Raw genomic sequence first — 21,414 nt, 5'->3', positions numbered from 1 at the left:
TCAAATCAGTGTTTGCAATCTATGTTAGCTTAGTAACAAAGAATTCAATATTCACCGTTAGATGAAAACCTGATTTAGATTAAATATAATATTTCTCAACCATTAGATCAAAAACTTAGCTTGTTACACACACTTGACAATGCACGCTTCTAGGTTTGTTAATCGTACCCAAACGTATGCACTTGTTGGTTCAACAATAGTTAACTAAAAGGTTAGCCATATGAGCATTTCATATCAACCACGTTTTTATTCACCATAAATAGTTCAAATGACTTCAAATGAACTAGTTAGAGAGTTGTTTAATTGGAAGAAAAAATCTTATGTACTACACAAGACACAATTGAAGCAAAGATGATTTGATTCACTTGAATCGGTTCATGAACTTTTATAGCCACGGTTTGCAAACTGCATTCCTTAGTCTTTTTAAGTTTAAGTTCAGAAATCATCTTCAGATATATAACCTTCTCAAGTTCGTAGAATAGGTTCGCGGACTTTAGCTACCTGGCATAGTTTACAAACTCTAGCAGAAATTCTCGGGTATGAGAACTTCGTCGGTTCGCGGACTTAGCTTCACGCAAGTAGTTTGTCAACTCCAGCAGAAATTCTTGGGTTGAGAACTTCGGCAGTTCGCGGACTGAGTTTGCGGACTTGGATCACGCCATTCTTCAGGTTCTCTTGATCAACAAAGTTCGAAAACTTTGGTTCAAGGAATAGGACTTATACATAAATGTGTTTCCACAACAATGCTTATTTCCACCATTGGTTATGTAATCTAAACTCTCATTTCAATCATTGAAACATTCTTAGAGGACGTTATACAGTTGTTACACCATTTCTCGTCAAAGCAATTTTCAAGATGATTGAAACATATCATGACTTTCGTCACATGGTAAAGATAAACTTGATCGAAGCGAAAAGCTTACCAACATATATTTCGAGATATAGATATGAGAGGTATACTCGGTTCAAAATATCAAATGTTTATAATCAAAGTCTATATATATAGGGTACGACTTCTTGTCTCAAAAATTAGGAGATAGAGTAGATAGACTTTTGAGTGATAGATAAGTTCAAGTCTTCACATACCTTTTTGTCGAGAAGTTCCACCGGTTCCTTGAGTAGTTATTCTACTTGTATGATGAATCGCCATGAAGTCCTTGAGCTCAACTACACTTTCTATCCTAGTACGATACTTAGCTACAATAGATTAGAAATCAAGACTTATAGTTTTGATCACTAACATTGACAAACATGCGTGAGATAGCAACGCATGCGAGTTTGACCGAGCAATGCTCTAACACTGTCTCCCACAGAAATACACAAGAGTTTGTGTTCCGTATTTTGATAAATCAAGGTGAACAAGGACCAATTGATAAAGCGTACTTATATTCCTGAAGAACAGCCTAGTATTATCAATCACCTCATAATAATCTAAATCGTATGATGGCGAACTAGATATTGTGGAATCACAAACGATGAGAAGAAGTTTGTATGTGACTACTTTTCTATCTTGCCTATCGGAGAAATAAATCTCAAGCCAATTTTACAATTTTACTCATACGATATAAACATAAAGATCAGATCACATAACTACAAGAAAAGTAGTATCGGTCTGCTTCACAATCCCAATGAAGTCTTCAAGTCGTTAACCTATAGGGTCTCGAGAAGAAACCTAAGGTTAAAGGACAATCGAAATCAAATCGGTTTGATTCACTTGAATCAATCATGAACATTATAGCCACGGTTTGCAAAGATTGCATTCCTTAAGGTTTAAATGCTTAAGTTCATGAACTGACCAATTTAACAAAACAACCAACTTAAGTATGCGTATTGGTATGCGTACTTAAGCAACCGGATTTGAGTTTGTCGAGTTTCCAAACTCCGCAGAAATTTTCAGTTGGAAAACTTCCACCAGTATGCGTACGGGTACGCACACTTAAGGTGACTAGTTGAGGAGTTTGTAATTCCCAAACTCAGCAGATATTTTCGGTTCGAAAACTCCCTCTAGTATGCATACGGGTATGCATACTTAAGGTGACTAGTTTAGGGGTTTGTAATTCCTAAACCCAACAGTTATTTTCGGTTCGAAAAATTCTAACAGTATGCGTACGGGTACGCATACTTATCTTGTCTCCTTCACCAATTTTCTATACACACATATGCATACATTTGGTTCCCGGTTTATGGATTTATACACTAATGTGCGAACACACTATATATGCTTATATCCAAGGATGGTTATCTCATTAACTCTTAATTTCACTTTCTTATAGGATGTTATATAGTTGTTGTTCACAAACTATTTTTCGTCAAAGCGATTTTCAAGTTATTCAAATTATCATAATAAAAACATTCCAAGGCAACACCAAATGATTGTATCACACAAACCATGTTAGATGTAACTCGGTAATTTTCATATGATCTTATTCGGACTTTCTTCACGAATGTAAGATGAACATGGCTAAAGCGAAAGCTTGCCAACACATTTTTCGAGAAATATATAAGCGAGATAAACTCAGCTAGAAATATCAAATGTGTATAATAGAAAACTATATCGTAACAGACTTATGTCTCAATATAGGAGATAGAGAAGAAATAGACTTTCCAAGTGATTGATAAGTTTAAGTCTCCACATACCTTTTGTTGATGAAGTTCCACAAGCTCCCCTTAGTAGTTCTTCGTCTTCAAATGATGAATGCTGAGAGATCTAAGATCAACTAAACTATCTATGTTCTAGTCCGAGACATCTATAAATAGGCTAGAAATCAAGACTTATAGTTTTGATCACTAACATTGACAAACATGCTTGAGATAGCAATGCATGCGATTTCGACCGAGCAATGCTCTAACAATATCCCTCTTTGTCAATTTTAGTGACAAAACTATCAACACATATGGATTACAAAATAAATAAAACTTGAAGCTTCATCCACATGCTTGATCTCCTTGGCATCTTCAACAGACTCGAAATCTTCATCACTTCCAAGTACTCCAATGATTCCAAAGTTTGTAGTTTAGTATCATCGTTGTTGAGGATCCGTAGCTATAACAATGAGAAAACAAATGCTCTTAATCATTGTTATACAGTGTGATAGTATTATTACACAACATCAAAGTTCAATTGTATCACAACTTTGACAACAATACTATGGTGATATGTATCACTCCCCCTAAGTCAATACTTTATCTCATCATGAAAATCACTCCCCCTTATATAATGATCCGTAAACCATATGTATTTGTTACGAACTACACATTAATTCTCCCCTTTTTTGTAAATAAAATTGGCAAAGGTACGAAAATTAGTGGGATCCTAATGAAATTTCCACGGAGATACTTCAAGACCAAAGGTGTATTAACATACCAACAAATTTGGATGCAATCATGAAGCCGAAGCTAAATGCATTCATCAAGGAGTTTATAAAGATACAAGATAAACCCTAAAATATTCCACAGCCGAACTCCCCACAAACATATGGCGATTAAGCACAAGTTCAAAAGAACTCTCACCCATAAAATGTCATTCCCGAAATACCAACAAAGGCGACCTTACTTTCACAAGAAAAGAAGGATTTCTTTGGACAAAATCAAATCACATGAAAACATGAATTTGAATCCAAAGTATTCAATTGAATAATCCATAAAAGAATTCACGATTAATCTAATCGAAATGCATAATTAAATTAATCACAAGAACACTCATAATTAATTCAATCAAAATTACAAACTAAATTAACCACAAGAAAGTGATTAATTCAATCGTTCATGCTCGACATAAGAGAACTTGCGGAGCAACACAACTAAACAAATCATGGAAATGATCAATTCAATTGATTATGCTCAATCATAAGCAAACTTATGGAGCAACACAGTATATACACAAAGATGTGGATCGGAGATCGACCAATACTGCGGAATGTACAAGGATTCATTCTATCTTTCATCACTATTTGCATATAATGACATATAACAGACTTTAATCCTTGTGAAACAAAAGTTTTATCCTTTCTTTTATCAAAACAATGATATAAAGGCTTTTATTTTTTATAAGTCAAAAGTTCATTCTATTTTTTATCAATAAATTCATATCAACATAATAGAGATAACTTTTGAACGAGTATGGGACATTCACAGTTCACAGACACAAAGACACATATCCCATAACAATTTGGAATATATAAAACCATAAAGATTAAAATTGCAACATCATCTTCCAAATAACTTCGAATTTAAAGTAATAAATCTAAAAACATTGAAGATGAAAACATTTGGAACTAGCTATGTGTAATCACAATAATGGCTATTCCAAACCCTAGTTATTCTTCTAAACAAAAACAAGAATACAAATTCTCATAAGAAGATTTACTAGACCAAAATCAACAAAAACCCTATCAAAAGGCAACATTAAGAAGAAAGAGAAACTACTTATCATCTTCATCCTCAGAGACTACGAAAGTGGAACGAACCATGTCCATGTCCTCCTTGATTTCGGGAAACTTGGTAGCAATCACAAGTAATTGTTCTTGTACACAGTTTACTTTGGTATTCAAATTAAAAACACCCTTGTAAATTTGGCGAAAAATCTTCAAAGGAGAATCACTTGAGCCATAAATTGTGTCACACTTTTGTCTCTTTCAAGCATTCTCCTTCATCCGATTGAAGGTACACGGCCGAACAAGTTTGGGAGTTCCAATGAAGTTCCCAATAGGCTCAATGGAGAGTTTGCGAAAAATTAGCTCAATCAAGCAAGGGTAGCCTAACTTCTTGTTGGAAGATGTCATAGCTAACATTTGATAAATTATAAATCCACAAATGTCAAGACCTTTAGTTTCCATCACAAGGAAATAGACCAAGTCCACAAATCCAATGAGAATTCTCAATCGTGGAGGGACAAAGGTTTGATATACCAAGTTTTCCAAAAGATATCAAGGGAAATCTAAGGTGATTAGTATGAAATTTTCCTTCATTCCAATCAATGCTTCTACCACAAAGACCAAGAGAGATGGTTTCATAAGATGGTCTTACATCACTTGGTATAGGAAGACGAACATTACCTAAAGGAATTTCGGTAATCCTTGAGATTAATTCTATATTAACATGAATCCTTTCTCTATTGACCATGGTCTTGAATTCCATGTCTTCAAGATCAACATCATAAATGTTGGCATAGAAGATTCTAGTAAGGGCTAGTATCAAATCCTTCACCAAGACCATCAAAGATGTTTTCAAGTTTAAACTTTTCAAAAAAAATTAAATCCTCTTTATAACCATTAGAAAAATCCAATTTATTTTCTAGAATAAATCTATTAGATGAAATCCTTTCAAAAACTCTAGCACAAGAATCATTGACAAATCTAATCCTAAGAGAATCTTGATCTATAGGAGGATTCATGCTAGAAGATGAGGAACCCAATTTTTTTTAAATCCTTTTCGAAACTTTGAAATTCATCATGATATCTAGAAATTGGAAGGGAAAAACAAGAGGAAATCACTTACTTGGAATGAACCTTGAACACCCCTTTGTCTTATTTTCCTCCTGGGAATTTAATGGAGGAATTTCATGAACCCTAGAAAGTTCACGTACGCGAACTGATGGGATGAAGAAGGGGGTACACGTACTTTCTTCTTTATATACCCACTAATGGGCTTGGACCCGTTTATTCACCGCGACCCACAAAAGGAATGTGGGATTTTCTTTGATGTTTGCACATCAAGGTAGTGCATCCCGTGAAAACTCGAGACAGATGCAGTAGAAATCTTATTCGAAAATCCTAGAAGGACATAATAACAAGTTTTAACCCAAGTGCACACAAATCGAACCATTACTTGCCCCATCTCAAGAAATATATACAAATGGGGTAGATTCAGACTTGTTACCAAGGGGGACTATTTGCAGAGAGATTTTCATGCACAATTCCTGGTTGATATTTGTGAGCAGTTCCAATGATATAATCATAACAATGATGGTAACCAGGGTTATTAGGGTTTTTTAACTTCCTTTTCATTTGACCAGAAAGAAGGTTTTTCCGATATCTTGAAACTGTGTCAACAACATGATAACCTTTTTTATTGGGTCTACTTGTGTTGACGACAAGTTTAGTTCGTACACCATGATTGCATGATTTCCCATGTACCGAACTTTTACCGGACTGATTCTTAGACTTAACGGAATTAAGTTTTTCTAAGAATCTAAAAACGCTTTCAAAAGGTATAAATAGATCTTTATCAACTGATCTATTTCGATAATATTCCTCAAAAAGATTGAGAGTTAATCTAGTGAGATTCCATATCTTTGAGCTTAAAGAACGTTTTCTCAACCTTCCATTCTTTTTAATTTTTCCTTTAGATTGTTTTATATCATCTAAGTTTTCCAAGGTCTTAGATGATCGGAGATTATTATGAGAAACCATATGTTTAGTCGATAATAATCTTCGAAGAATATTTTAAGGAGTTCTGGCATGCGTTACAGATGCCAAGTGCAAGTTTTCCAAAAAATTTCCCATAGGGTAAATTTTTAAGGATCAATCAAGCACAAAGTTATTAGGTTTATAGTGTTTGCCTGCTCTGAACCAATTGAAATGCAGGGGTCTAACAATCACACTCAACAATTCGTTTGGCAATATGAGAGGACTTACTCCAATACACTTTCTAGAGAATCAACTAGACAGTCAGACTCAATTTAGAGTAAAGTATATCAAAGAGTATAAAATCTCTATCTCTCGATTTAATTCTTACTAAAGCAAATGGAAATCTGCGAGTCTTGATTAAATCCCAGAGAGATAACTTGGATAGTACCAAATACCAATATCCAAGTGTCAATCAATGTAAATCAACAAGCAAAGGTTGGATATTCTAATTGATTGATATAACACACAACCTGTGATATTGCAATTATATAACAAAATATAATGCGGAAAAGAAATAACACAAACACCAGAATTTTGTTAACGAGGAAACCGCAAATGCAGAAAAACCCCGGGGCCTAGTCCGGTTTGAACACCACACTGTATTAAGCCGCTACAAACACTATCCTACTACCAATTAACTTCGGACTGGACTGTAGTTGAACCCTAACCAATCTCACACTGATTCAAGGTACAGTTTCACTCCTTACGTCTCTGATCCCAGCAGGATACTACGCACTTGATTCCCTTAGCTGATCTCGCCCACAACCAAGAGTTGTTACGACCCTAAGTCGAAGACTTGATAAACAAATCTATCTCACACAGAAAAGTCTATAGGAATGAATAAATTTATCTCCCACAGAAACACCCAAGAGTTTTTGTTCTGTCTTTTGATAAATCAAGGTGAACAGGAATCAATTGATAAACCGCACTTGTATTCCCGAAGAACATCCTAGTGTTATCAATCGCCTCATAATAATCTCAATTCTATGATGGCGAAGCTAGATATTGTGGAATCACAAACGATGAGACGAAGTTTGTTTGTGACTACTTTTCTATCTTGCCTATCGGAGAAATAAATCTCAAGATAATTTTACAATTGTACTCATACGATAGAAATAGCAATATCAGATCACACAACTACATGAGAAGTAGTACCGGTCTGGCTTCACAATCCCAATGAAGTCTTCAAGTCTTTAACCTACGGGGTCTCGAGAAGAAACCTAAGGTTAAAGGAGAATAGACTCTATCTATACAACTAGTATCATACAAGGGGTGTGGGGATTAGGTTACCTAGTTGTTAGAGTTCTCCTTTATATAGTTCTCAAATCAGGGTTTGCAATCCAAGTTACCTTGGTAACAAAGCTGTCAATAATCACCTTTAGATGAAAAACCTGATTCAACCAAGCTAATATCTTTAAACCGTTAGATCGAACTTAGCTTATTACACACAAATGAAATGTACCCTCATTTAGATTTATTAACCGTACCCAAACGTGTACACTCATGTTGGCTCATCAAATAGTTAACCGAGGTTAGCCACATGGTTACTCTCATATTAACCTTATTCATCTTATCCATAACTAGTTCAAATGACTCAAATGAAACTAGTTAAAGAGTTGTTCAATTGCATAGAAGATATAATCGAAATCAAATCGGTTTGATTCACTTGAATCAATCATGAACATTATAGCCACGGTTTGCAAAGATTGTATTCCTTAAGATTTAAATGTTTAAGTTCATGAACTGACCGATTTAACAAAATAACCAGCTTAAATATGCGTATGGGTATGCGTACTTAAGCAACCAGATTTGAGTTTGCCAAATTTCCAAACTCGGCAGAAATTTTCGGTTGGAAAAATTCCGCCAGCATGCGTACGGGTACGCACACTTAAGGTGACTAGTTTAGGAGTTTGTAATTCCCAAAATCAGCAAATATTTTCGGTTCGAAAACTCCCTCTAGTATGCGTACGGGTATGCATACTTAAGGTGACTAGTTTAGGAGTTTGTAATTCCTAAACCCAACAATTATTTTTGGTTCGAAAACTTCTACCAGTATGCGTGCGGGTACACATACTTATCTTGTCCCCTTCCTCAATTTTGTATACACACATACACATACATTTGGTTCCCGGTTTATGGATTTATACGCTAATGTGCGAACACACTATATATATGCTTATATCTAAGGATGGTTATCTCACCAACTCCTAATTTCAATCATTGAAACTTTCTTAGAGGACGTTATATAGTTGTTGTTCACAAACTATTTTTTGTCAAAGCGATTTTCAAGTTATTGAAATTATCACAATGAAACATTCCAAGGAAACACCAAATGATTGTATCACACAAACCATGTTAGATGTAACTCGGAAATTTTCATATGATCTTATTCGGACTTTCGTCACGAATGTAAGATGAACATGGCTAGAGCGAAAGCTTGCCAACACATATTTCAAGAAATATATAAGCGAGATAAACTCAGCTCGAAATCTCAAATGTGTATAATAGAAAACTATATCGTAACACGACTTATGTCTTAGTATAAGAGATAGAGTAGAAATAGACTTTCCAAGTGATAGATGAGTTTAAGTTTCCACATATTTTTTGTTGATGAATGTCTACAAGCTCCCCTTAGTAGTTCTTCGTCTTCAAATGATGAATGCTGAGAGATCTAAGATCAACTACACTATCTATGTCCTAGTCCGAGACATTTATAAATAGGCTATAAATCAAGACTTATAGTTTTGATCACTAACATTGACAAACATGCTTGAGATAACAACGCATACGAGTTCGTCCGATCAAGCTATAACAATACGTAATCTCCTACTTTCTATATCATAACATCTATACCCTTTCTGCTTTATGCCATAACCAAGAAACACACATATAGTGTTATTTTTACCAAGTTTGTTGCGTTCTCTTTCAGAAAGTAGGACAAAACAAGTTGAACCAAACACACACAACTCTGAATAATCTGGTTTCTTACTACATAAGCGTCCATGGGGAGATATACCACATATAACAGCAGTAGGAACTCGATTAATAGTGTATACAACAATGAAAACATATTCACCCCAAATATTAGAAGTAACAGAAGAAGAGAGAAGTTGTGTCCTAGTTTTTTCTATGATATGTCGATGTTTACGTTCTGCGACACCATTCTGTTCTGGTGTTTCAGTACAAGATAACTGAAGTAGAGTACCCTCAGATTTCAAAAACTCTTTGAAAGGATTGGATATGTATTCACCTCCATGATCTGCTCGAAATATTTTGATGTATTTTTCAAATTGGGTTTTGGTCATTTTGAAAACTCAGTGTAAATTCTTAAGAACTCTGATATGGATTTAAAAAGATACACCCATGTATAACGAGTGTAATTATCAATGAAAATAACATAATACAAAGCTCCCCCTTTTGAAGCAATAGGAGACTTTCCCCAAACATCATAATGAATGAGATCAAAAGGTGCAGAAGAAAAAGTAGTACTGTTATTAAATGGAAGAGCTGGTTGTTTACCCATCTTACAAGCAATACAGTGAGGCTCTTTATCTAAAGGAACAAAACCTAACAGCCCTTTACTAATCATATAGGAAAGACGAGAAAAGGAGACATGACCAAGCTGACAATAAATGAAAGGAGATACCGTGGAAGGTAAAGTAGAAGCTAGAGCAGCAACAAGTTTGTTGTTGGTTTGAGGAATAGCTAGAGACTCCATGAGGTATAGACAACCAACTCTACGGCCTATCCCAATAAGCCTCTCTGTTTTGGGATCCTGTATAACACAACCATGAGATGAAAATAAGATATTAAAACCATGGTTACACAATTGAGCAATGGAAATAAGATTCATCTTAATTTTGGGAACAAGAAGGACATCTGCTATATGTATCTTGTTTGAAACTTTAATCTGCCCAATATGAGTAGCAATGATTCCTGGCCTGTATGTTGTATGAATCTTAGGAGTAACAATAGGTTTCATTTTCTCAAATAAATTTGAGTTATATGTCATATGGTTTGATGCTCCTGAATCAAGAAACCATTCAGTTGAAAAATTACCTGAAGGAACTAAAAAAGCAGTTGCTGCTGTAGGGTTGTTACCAATTGCAAGAGCTTGTTTCAGCATCTCTTGAATGTCTGCCAGATTGGTTATAACTGCAAAGTTGTTTGATGTAGAGTTTTATGAATCATGTGCTTGATCTAGAACTGGTGCAGCAATAACATGACCTGGAGAGTAATATGATGGTGCTGCAGTGCCAAATCTTCTCTTGTTTCTCATATTTATTGAAGATGGAGAATTGCAATTTCCTACAATGTGTTCAAATTCCTTGCAGTAGTTGCATTGTGGTGTTCCTGGTGATGGGGATGAACCTTGCATAGTTAATCTTTGAAAATTACCTTGAGAATTACTTGTATTCACAGGTGAAGGACAATTCTTTACTAGATGTCCAAAATTCTTACAGTTATGACACTGTACTTGAGAAAGATCACGATAAGTTGGAGCTGAAAAGTTTCTCTAAGAACTAAAACTTGGATTAGAACTTGAACGAGAAGGTACTGCAAGAACTGCTGGGATATCTGGCTTGATTCTTTTGCGCGTCTCTTCAGTAATAAGTTCAAATAAGGCACTTTCTACAGTTGATGAGCGATTAATTCTTACATATTTACTACCCAGAATATATATTGTTGGTGCTTATTTTTGTATTGATTGTGTTTTTGTAGATAAATGAATAAAATGGGCTATTCCAAGAAAATCGGCTAAAACTAGGATTCCAAGAAGAAAATATGGACTTCGGAGTACATGGGTCGTGGATACTTTTGGATCTAAATGGGATAGGCCCAATTTAAGTTAGTGAAGGAGATGGTGGGCTGAAGTTGGTTTAAGAAACTAGCATGCTCGGGAATTTTGGTCTCGTGGATTTTAGGATGAAGGACTTGGTGATTAGTTCTCGAAGGATTTAGGAGGTATCACATAAAATGAAAAATCCTACTCAATAATTAATGTACGAGGTATGTCGACATGGTGGAGGAAGAAAGGAAACTAAATATCTTTTGCAACTAAAGAAGATTGATTTTGAGCATAATATATACTTCACCACATTAATACATGACGCCTGTTTTGGAATTGAGATAATGACAAAATGAGTACTTACCTCGTACATAAGATCAATATGTGCTCATATAATATTTTCTTTCCCATGAAAAGAAAAGCAAGTGGTCGTACATGTGGCGAGTCTTTATTAGGTGATATTGTGTATTCTTAGACAAGTGGCACACTCCCATTGGACATGACATGTGGAAGAGAATTAAAAGAGGAAGGTTAGATTTTGTTGAAATCTATATATTGATGTCGAGAACATGAAACCAAGGGTGATTTTTTTGGAGAGCTGGTGAGCCGGTAGCCAGTTTCACAATTTTCTTTTATTTCTTTTATTTAGTTTTCTTTGTAATAATGAGGAACTAGAATCACATGATGGGACGACGGATGGAGCCATTATTCGTCATTGTGGTAAATTAATTAATTTCTTTTTATAACTACTTGCACTGTTTATGAAATGATTTATGATTTTATTGAATGAGTGTCATTTCAATTGATGGGTCATCCTTAAAATTTTTTGATGTCTCATGCTTTAGATTTACATTCATTGCTCTCAAAATCTACATTAGGCAAGGAACTAGAGTCAACAAATTGTTATCATACAAGCTATAATTGTGCAGGAATAATTTTGAATCACATGAATGGAAGTTGGTGAAATTCTTAGTCCCAGTACCTCTCACCATTGTTAACATTATTTGTATATTTATTTTTATTAAATTTAAAAATCGAACCTTCACAAGTCTTAGACGAACTCTACTACTACAACAACTTTTGAAACTCATCAAATTTTTGGCGCCGCCGACGCGGATTTGTGCTTAGGTAGAATTTTTAGGTTTTTTTTTATTTCATTTGTTCTTTTTACGTTTCTTTGGGTGTGTCTTTGTATTACAGGTTTGAAGTTGGATACTAAAGACTTGGAATCAAAGCTTAAAGCCAAAAGAAAAGGAAAAAGACAAAGAAAAAAAAAAGAGCGAAAGAAAAATTAAAAAAAAAGGAGAGATTTTTTTTTTAGAGACCTTCCATTTTTTGTAATTATTTTTTTTTTATTTCTTTTCTTTTGCACTTTATTTGGACTTTGGACTTGGACAATTTTTTTTTTAATCCCTAAGGAAGGGTACATTAAATATAAAACTGTTTGCAGGGAAGGACGACGATTACAATATCGTCTCGGCCCCTCGGGTTCGCAAATGACATAGGAGTCGTGGCCCGAGTCGACTTCAGCGGTTCTGCGCCCATCTGGTACGGGAGGTAAGCTTTCGAAACACCCACGAATCCCCTGTCAGCGGGTTTATTGTATGCCTTAAGGTGAATATATGCTGAGGATTTGAATACGGTTGTTTTAATTTCCTAGTAAAGGGCAAGGCCTGGCCAAATTAAGATAAGGACTCGGATTTCATCACCGTTTCCTTCTTACCCGCCTTAAGAAAACGAAACCAAACGCGAACCTAAGCTTAAAATTTTGACTAGAACGAGACCTATAGGGTAACGAGCTTAATAGGAAAGTCGTTCGAAAAATATTGGTTACTCTTTTGAGCATACTTTGAAGTTCATGATGGTTTCTGCGAGTTGAATGCGTGACTGCGCCGCCTTATAATACCGGTGAGACCTTGGGTATCAAAGCTCCTCGTAGCTTCCCTCGTCTCAATTAAACTTACTTAAACTCGGATTGATTCTAGAGAGGTTTTCTCAGATTGTAACGAATTCCTTTTCGAAATATTAGAAGATGGTCTAGAAACAATCTAAGTGGAGACATCATGCTTGTTGTTTGCTAGATTTTATAGGTTTGATTTGGTCGAGTCAGCCTTGTTTGTGATTGTGTAGAATTCCCTTGCAATTAAGAATGTCGAACTGGTATGATAGAAGCCAATACAATGATTATCGACCTGAATTTGAATATGGACATCATCCTTTTTATGACCATGTTGGGAATAGTGGTTGGGAACGCCATCCTTTGGAAGGATATGGGTCATACCCTGGTGAGCCCAATTACTATCCACACATGCATCAGTATTACGAGCAAGAAGATTATAGTACTAGTTCTTCGTCTCTAGAGGATACAATCAAACTATTGAAAATTAGTCCTTTTTATGATCCCTCTGTTCCTATTCCTCCTTTAGAAGAGTCCCTCAGGAAGTTAGCTGAGTCGACGCGTAAGTTAGCTGAGATGAATAGTATAATTATAGACGAAAGAACCACAATAATGAGTGAACCTTCTTTAGAAGACCACCTCAAGAGGATAGCTGAGACGAACGAAATAATTGCTCGAAATTACTTGAATTGCCAATATCATGTATCCAATAATACCCTTGAGAATGAAGATAACTATTTACATAATCAAGATAACAAAGTTAGAATTGGTAGCACTACTTGTTTTGATGAGGTTCGATCTTTTTCATGCTATTATGATGAGGATAGTGTTGATGGAGAATCATACTTATGCAGGAATAGTGATCAGGAAATGGATACTCCAATTGAGCTTTACAATGATAATATTATTTCTATTTCAAATCCAAATAATTTTAATAATTATTCACCTATTCAAAAGGACGAGGATTTGACTAGAGATACCCTCATTTTAGACGATGTAGTATTTCCTGTTTACAAAGCCGATAATGATTTAGAGGAACGAGTTTATTCTGAGAATAATGTTTTAGAGTCTAACGATTTAGAAACAATAGTCTTAGACGAAGAAGATGAACTCATAGAGCTTTTAAATATGAGTGAGGATGCATCACCTGAGTATAACCTAACAGAAGCAATTGACCATTTTCTGGATTCTGATGATCTAGAAATTAGGGAAATTGTACTTAGTCTACCCAGAGACACACAAAACTCTAAGTTTGGGGGTAATTATCATTCTCCATGTGCTTTACCTTTAACTCTTAGAAAGTTCCCTTGTGTAGGGCTTGACATTTGTGCCTCAACCATCGTACAAGATTATCTCCATACACGTTTTCACGAACCTAATAATGTCCAGAAAGAAGTTCAGTCATTAGAAACCCATCCTCTGGTTGATGTGGTTTTCCCAGGCTATGATACCCTTATTGACTTTGTTTTCCCACCAAATAGTTTTCTTCCAAATGTGGGAACGTTTATATTTCAAATGTGTCGAATATTTAGTTGTGAGACTAAACCTAAATGCTTTAGGAAATTAGAATCAACACATTTTCTTAAGAATGACTACTACCCTCATTGTGGTCAATTTTGTAAGTCAAACCTGATTGACTTAGAGGATCCTCAATTATTTAGGTTATTATTATGTGCTTCTAAATTTTTATTTGAGTTTTTACAGACTCTAGGACCTAATAATTCGGATCTCACTTTTGAGGAGTTGCAGCCTAAAGAAATATATTTAGACCCTTTTATAGAACCTGAACCTGAACCTGAACCACAATTAGATGTAGTTGTCTTAATCAGGAAACTAGGTAAGGGCATGCTAGTCTTGTTCATTTTCTTGGTTTACTGCAGTTTCCTTTGGTCAGCTCTATTTGGTTTTGAAGACCCACAGTTATTCCGGTTATTGTTATACGGTTCGAGTTGACTAATCCTTTCCTAAGTTTGGCTGAAGACTTTAAACTTAGCACTTCTTGGGAGGTAACCCATGCTCATACAACATGGTAATATTTTTCCTTAACTCTTTTTCTTCAAGTGGTAACAGTTTCTCCTTGTTCATGCTTTTAATTTTATCTTTAGAACATCGAGCACAATGTTAGATTTAAGTTTGGGGGTGGGGAAGAACTTTTTAGTTGCACTTTTGAAACTTCTAGCGTCACATGGTATCCGATTAGCTAAGTTTACATATTGTTTCTCACCGAAAAGATAGAAATTGGAATGCTAGGGATAACAACCTTTTGAGACATTAGAGAAAAAGACATTGAGATCCTTGAAATTCAGGAGAGAACTTGTTCCTTTTAGAGGGTAACCGTGATGGACCTAACCATACATGATGGAAAGGCAAGTAGGTCAGGAAATGCCAGAAAGACAAAGCAACCTCACAATGTAGTCTTAGTTACTGGATTGCGACTCTCTCTCAGTAGAAACTTATCATCATCAACAAGCGGAGCGACATCAAAATCTATGAAGAAAGTTGAAGACGCTTTAGGTTTAGAAGCAACAATAGAAAAGAATAATTCAAAAATCAAAGTTGAAGTTATAAGAGAAAATGATATAAGTTGTTAGAATCCATGATACCAAGACATCACAAGTTGCAAAGATCCAAGTTTTGAAAGTCCTTCTCTCATGGCCATGTAATTGTTGTCTTGTAGTTTTTGTTTCCAACAAAAAAAAATGAAAAAAAAAATGAAAAAAAAAATGAAAAAAATGAAAGATGAAAAAAATCATCATTACGTTTTGTTCAATAAGGCCAAAGGGAAGTAGAAATTTATAAGTCAAGGAAGAAATCGAAGAGAAGAGTTAATTGTCAAGGTTCTATGAGGTTTGATAGTTTATCATCAACATTTGAAGACCGAAGAAGACGTTGTTTCTACTGAGCACTATAAGAGAGTCGAAGAAAGATACATTTGGTTGCTTTGTTAGTCCGCTTTCAATCTGGCACAAGATCTTTCTAGCACTGGTTTAACTCATCACACGTAATTAGTCCAGCTGTGTAGCAGATGTCCCTCTCATCTTTATCTCTCTCCTAATCTTATCCAGCTGTAAAGCAGCGGACGCATCATACAATGTTTATCTAGCTGTGTAGCGGATATCTCTTTATCTAGCAGTGTTGCGGATGTGTCTCTCCTTTTCTTCAGTCAGCTTTATAGCTGACACCTTTAATTTCTCTGGCATTCTAGTTACTCGGAGATAGGTTGAGAATATGTATGTCCTCATAGCTCTTTGGATACTTGTGACCAATTAGAAGTAATGGTTTTGTGGGTACACCTCTGGTAAACCCTCCCGAGATTAACTCGGTCACTAGGGCCACCTAGTGAGTTTTTATTTTCTAGAATAAATTTGCTCGAGGACTAGCAAAATATAAGTTTGGGGGTGTGATGAGCGATTAATTCTTACATATTTACTACCCAAAATATATATTGTTGGTGCTTATTTTGGTATTGATTGTGTTTTTGTAGGTAAATGAATAAAATGGGCTCTTCCAAGAAAATCGGCTAAAACTAGGATTCCAAGAAGAAAATATGGACTTCGGAGTACATGGGTCGTGGATACTTTTGGATCTAAATGGGATAGGCCCAATTTAAGTTAGTGAAGGAGATGATGGGATGAAGTTGGTTTAAGAAACTAACATGCTCGGGCATTTTGGTCTCGTGGATTTTAGGATGAAGGACTTGGTGATTAGTTCTCGAAGGATTTAGGAGGTATCACATAAAATGAAAAATCCTACTCAATAATTAATGTACGAGGTATGTCGACATGGTGGAGGAAGAAAGGAAACTAAATATATTTTGCAACTAAAGAAGATTGATTTTGAGCATAATATATACTTCACCACATTAATACATGACGCCTGTTTTGGAATTGGGATAATGACAAAATGAGTATTTACCTCGTACATAAGATCAATATGTGCTCATATAATTTTTTATTTCCCATGAAAAGAAAAGAAAGTGGTCGTACATGTGGCGAGTCTTTATTAGGTGATATTGTGTATTCTTAGACAAGTGACACACTCCCATTGGACATGGCATGTGGAAGAGAATTAAAAGAGGAAGGTTAGATTTTGTTGAAATCTATATATTGATGTCGAGAACAGGAAACCAGGGGTGATTTTTTTGGAGAGACGGTAGCCAGTTTCACAATTTTCTTTTATTTCTTTTACTTAGTTTTCTTTGTAATAATGAGGAACTAGAATCACATGCTGGGACGACGGATGGAGCCATTTTTCGTCATTGTGGTAAATAAATTAATTTCTTTTTATGACTACTTGCACTGTTTATGAAATGATTTATGATTTTTATTGAATGTGTGTCATTTCAATTGATGGGTCATGCTTAAAATGTTTTGATGTCTCATGCTTTAGATTTACATTCATTGCTCTCAAAATCTACATTAGGCAAGGAACTAGAGTCAACAAATTGTTATCATACAAGCTATAATTGTGCAGGAATAATTTTGAATCACATGAATGGAATTTGGTGAAATTCTTAGTCCCAGTATCTCTCACCATTGTTAACATTATTTGTATATTTATTTTTATTAAATTTAAAAATAGAACCTTCACAAGTCTTAGACGAACTCTACTACTACAACATCTTTTGAAACTCATCAACAGTCGACATTGGATTTCTATGAAGAATGGAAGCTCTCACAGATTAAAACTCATCTCTTAAAGCCATTAGAAGTTGAACAAGCCGTGATTCTTCTCTGTATTTGTGCCACAATTCTACATCAATTATCCATTTAAGCTTCATAAGTGCTAGTTGATTCCACACAATTGAAATTTCAGAGTGAAATTCAGATATTGTTTGCTCTGGTTGTTATTTTAAGGATTGAATATCTTGTTCAAGCTTGTATCTCTGTGCAAAGTTAACTTGTGTGTATCTCTTTGCAAGAAAATTCCATGCTTCTTTGGCTTATTCAAAGCTAGTAAGTTACATACTTATGGATGCAATAACAGTATTGCTTATCCAAGTGATGATTTTGTGGTTGTTGATTTCCCAAGTTTCAGAAGGATCTGTATCTGCAACTTCTTTGTCTTTAACCCTTGTACTGGCAACCAGACGTTTTCTTTACCATCAATATATTTCCACATGCTTTTTACCTTTAGAAAACTTCTCATGAGAAACGACCAATGGTTATAGTTGGTTCCATCGAACTTCACAGTGATAAGTTGAGATTCTTCACACGACATGATAACAGCTTAATGGATAACTTGAAAAGCACAGCGATGGTTCTTGACAGGTAGGGCCTAGGTTATAACTAAAGGATAAAGATGAGATAGATTTCTGGATTCTTGATCACGATACTGAGAGTTTGATTTTTCTTGACTAACAACAAAAGTGGATTAATGAATCTTACCTAGCTCTGATACCATGACATAATTTGTCATGGCATAGAGATCTAATTAAAGGGTTTTTGTGTATTGCATTATTCTCAAGGATTACAGACTCAACTTATACAAGATTACAGACGACAAATAAAGAAACAGAATACAACATAGTAACTACAGGATAACTACACAATATATGCAAGATATGGGATATCGTAATATGCAAGATACGGAATATCTCAACATATCTTAACACTTTCAACATTGGGATTAAAGCTTCCAAGTTTATTAGGAAGAATTAGTAAATATTATCAAACAAAGGAAGGTTGATTTAGAAGGAAAAAAATCTTTACCTACACAAGATATCTTGTCTTATATGTTGTTAGCCGTTGACGATGAAGGGAATTTCATGGACGAATTAAACATTGCTAACAAGATTTTAGGGTTACTTATGGGTGGACATGACATAGCTTGTGCTTCCATCACCTTCATTGTCAAGTATCTTGCTGAGCTTCCTTATGTTTATGATGAAGTTCATAAAGGTAATCCACTTAATGATATTCATTGTTAATTATGCAAGATTAAAGAAAATGATAATAAGAACATAAAGTCCGAGGTTTAAATCGCTACTCCGGATTAACATCTTAAGGTGACTAGAGTTATCTGGTTGCTCTAATATGTCTAAACAAACAAGAAGCTTTCTTGTTTTTGTTATCTGGTTGCTCTAATCTGTCTAAACAAACAAGAAGCTTTCTTGTTTTTGGTTGGATTTGACTCGAAAGTTAGATATATCTGATTTAATACGAGTCAATGTTAGTTTTCACTCCTTCCGTCCTATTTTAGATGCCTAAATTGAGTATTTTTTTGTCCTAAAATACTTTTTATATTTCATACTTTTCCACTTTTTATCCTTATTTGCCTCTATCTTGGAATCAGGCCATACATGGAAAGCTGTGTATCTCAATTTTCTGGGCGCATTTTTAATACTTCTCTTTGTATACTTCATTTGATTTGAAAATTTCCAACTAAAAAACAAAAACTTAGATATCTAAAAACTAGAAACCTTAAATACTAACCTAGGATAGTTGCAGAAAAAAAGACTATTCTCTTTGTGTTTCTTAATCTTTGTACAAAATCCTATTTAGGCATCTAAAATAGGAGGAATGGAGCATTTTATTTTTAAAATATATCCGACTCTAACTCGCCTCATTTATTAAGGGGCGGATTCAAGAAATTCAAAGTTTAAAGGCTGAAATCGATTCATGCCCGGAATATGAATAAATTATTACTAATAATTTTTTGTCGTGCAATGAGAATTAAAGGCTTGGGGACAATTTACACGTTATTACCGATGAATATGATGTTTGCAAATAACAATTCAATGATCTATATCAGAACTAATGGAGATAGCAAGTTCGAAAGGCCCAGGAGAGTTGCTAAACTGGGATGATATACAAAAGATGAAGTACTCATGAAAAGTTGCATGTGAAGTGATGAGATTAGCACCACCTCTTCAAGGAGCTTTCAGGGAAGCCATTGGAGACATTAGCTTTGGAGGATTTTCAGTGCCAAAGGGATGGAAGGTAATTACCACAATTAATATCCGGCGATGTTCTAACTCTTGATTGATACAACATTCTTGAATCTTAAATGGTTGACATGCATTGCTTTTATAATGCTAAATTGTTGGCGCAAAATAAATACTTTCGTTATTTTACGTGACTTACACTGTTGTATTGGAGCGCACATTCGACCCACTGAACGCAGAGTATTTCTCAGAACCAGAAAAATTTGATCCAACAAGGTTCGAAGGGAACGGACCAGCACCATACATATACATACCATTTGGAGGAGGACCGCGAATGTTATCCGGGAAAGAGTATGCAAGGCTAGGGATATTGGTGTTTATGTACCATGTAGTGAGGAGGTACAAATGGGAGAAAACTCTACCTGATGAGAAAATTGTTGTTGATCCAATGCCTGCACCTGCAAAGGGTCTTCCAATTCGACTTCAATCTCAAGTTATTTAAATATAAATATACAAAATAAACAATAATTATTCTATCTAAATCTCAAGTTATTTAACTCTGAATTTATTCTATCTAATAATTAATGTATTGTTTCTTAGTTTCTTATTGTTTTCTCTAGTTTTTTTCCTATTTTTTTGAAATACAAGAGAAATACATATATAAGAGTAAGAGGTTACATAGGATATTCCAAATATTGTCTTGGTATCGTTTCAGGACAGACCCTGGTATGATCTTTCGATAACAAACCGGTATGACCACCATTAAAAGAAATAAGACTTTTATCTAAAACAATAGACCTATTTAAGTAGGATGGTAGTTCTTCTTTCCAAGAGCTGAAAATAGAAGATTTCCTCGCCTCCACCGCTAATTTATCAGCCACATAATTGTCAGATTTATGGAAATTTTTGGCATCTTTAGTTGTTTTCCTAACTAGTCTTCTTTTAATCATCTTTTTTGGCATCGAATATCGATCCTTCAAAAAGATTACCTCGTAAAATAGGATGGTTGGTTTCTAGGGAAACGACGGAATTTTTGCATGTCAGACAACATCAAAGCGGTTCAATGTATTTTAATTTGAAAAATAAAAGAATTTATAGTTACAGAGTTAATTAGCAGTTAAAAAATATTTTGGATAATAATGTTGGAATTTCAGCATCAAAATCATCATTCTTTAATACTTAAGCATGATTATAAAACGTCAATATGTTGTAAACATCCTTAACCCTAGTATTATCATATTCCACCAACTGAAAAACATTATAAATACTGGAAATTAGTTCATAAGAAAATCATACATCAGAATGTCTATAAATTATGTAGCATCAACGCTATTTTCATATAAGTACATCATAAATAAAACTAGCACATCGTTAAATCAGAGAAAGTTCAATGACTTAGCTTCTACTTCAATTTTTTCTTGCTTGATTAATGGCA

General features: G+C 34.8%; 1 pseudogene; it reads left to right on the top strand.

Annotated features, from left to right (window-relative positions):
* LOC113360697 overlaps positions 1 to 20,481 on the top strand; it is a 59,969-nt pseudogene extending 39,488 nt beyond the window's left edge.
* Positions 20,482 to 21,414: the final 933 nt, after the last annotated feature.

This window comes from Papaver somniferum, chromosome 3, assembly GCF_003573695.1.
Source record: "Papaver somniferum cultivar HN1 chromosome 3, ASM357369v1, whole genome shotgun sequence".
NCBI lineage: Eukaryota > Viridiplantae > Streptophyta > Magnoliopsida > Ranunculales > Papaveraceae > Papaver > Papaver somniferum.
Note: the sequence above shows the minus strand (reverse complement) of the source record. Positions and strands in the feature narration are given on the sequence as shown.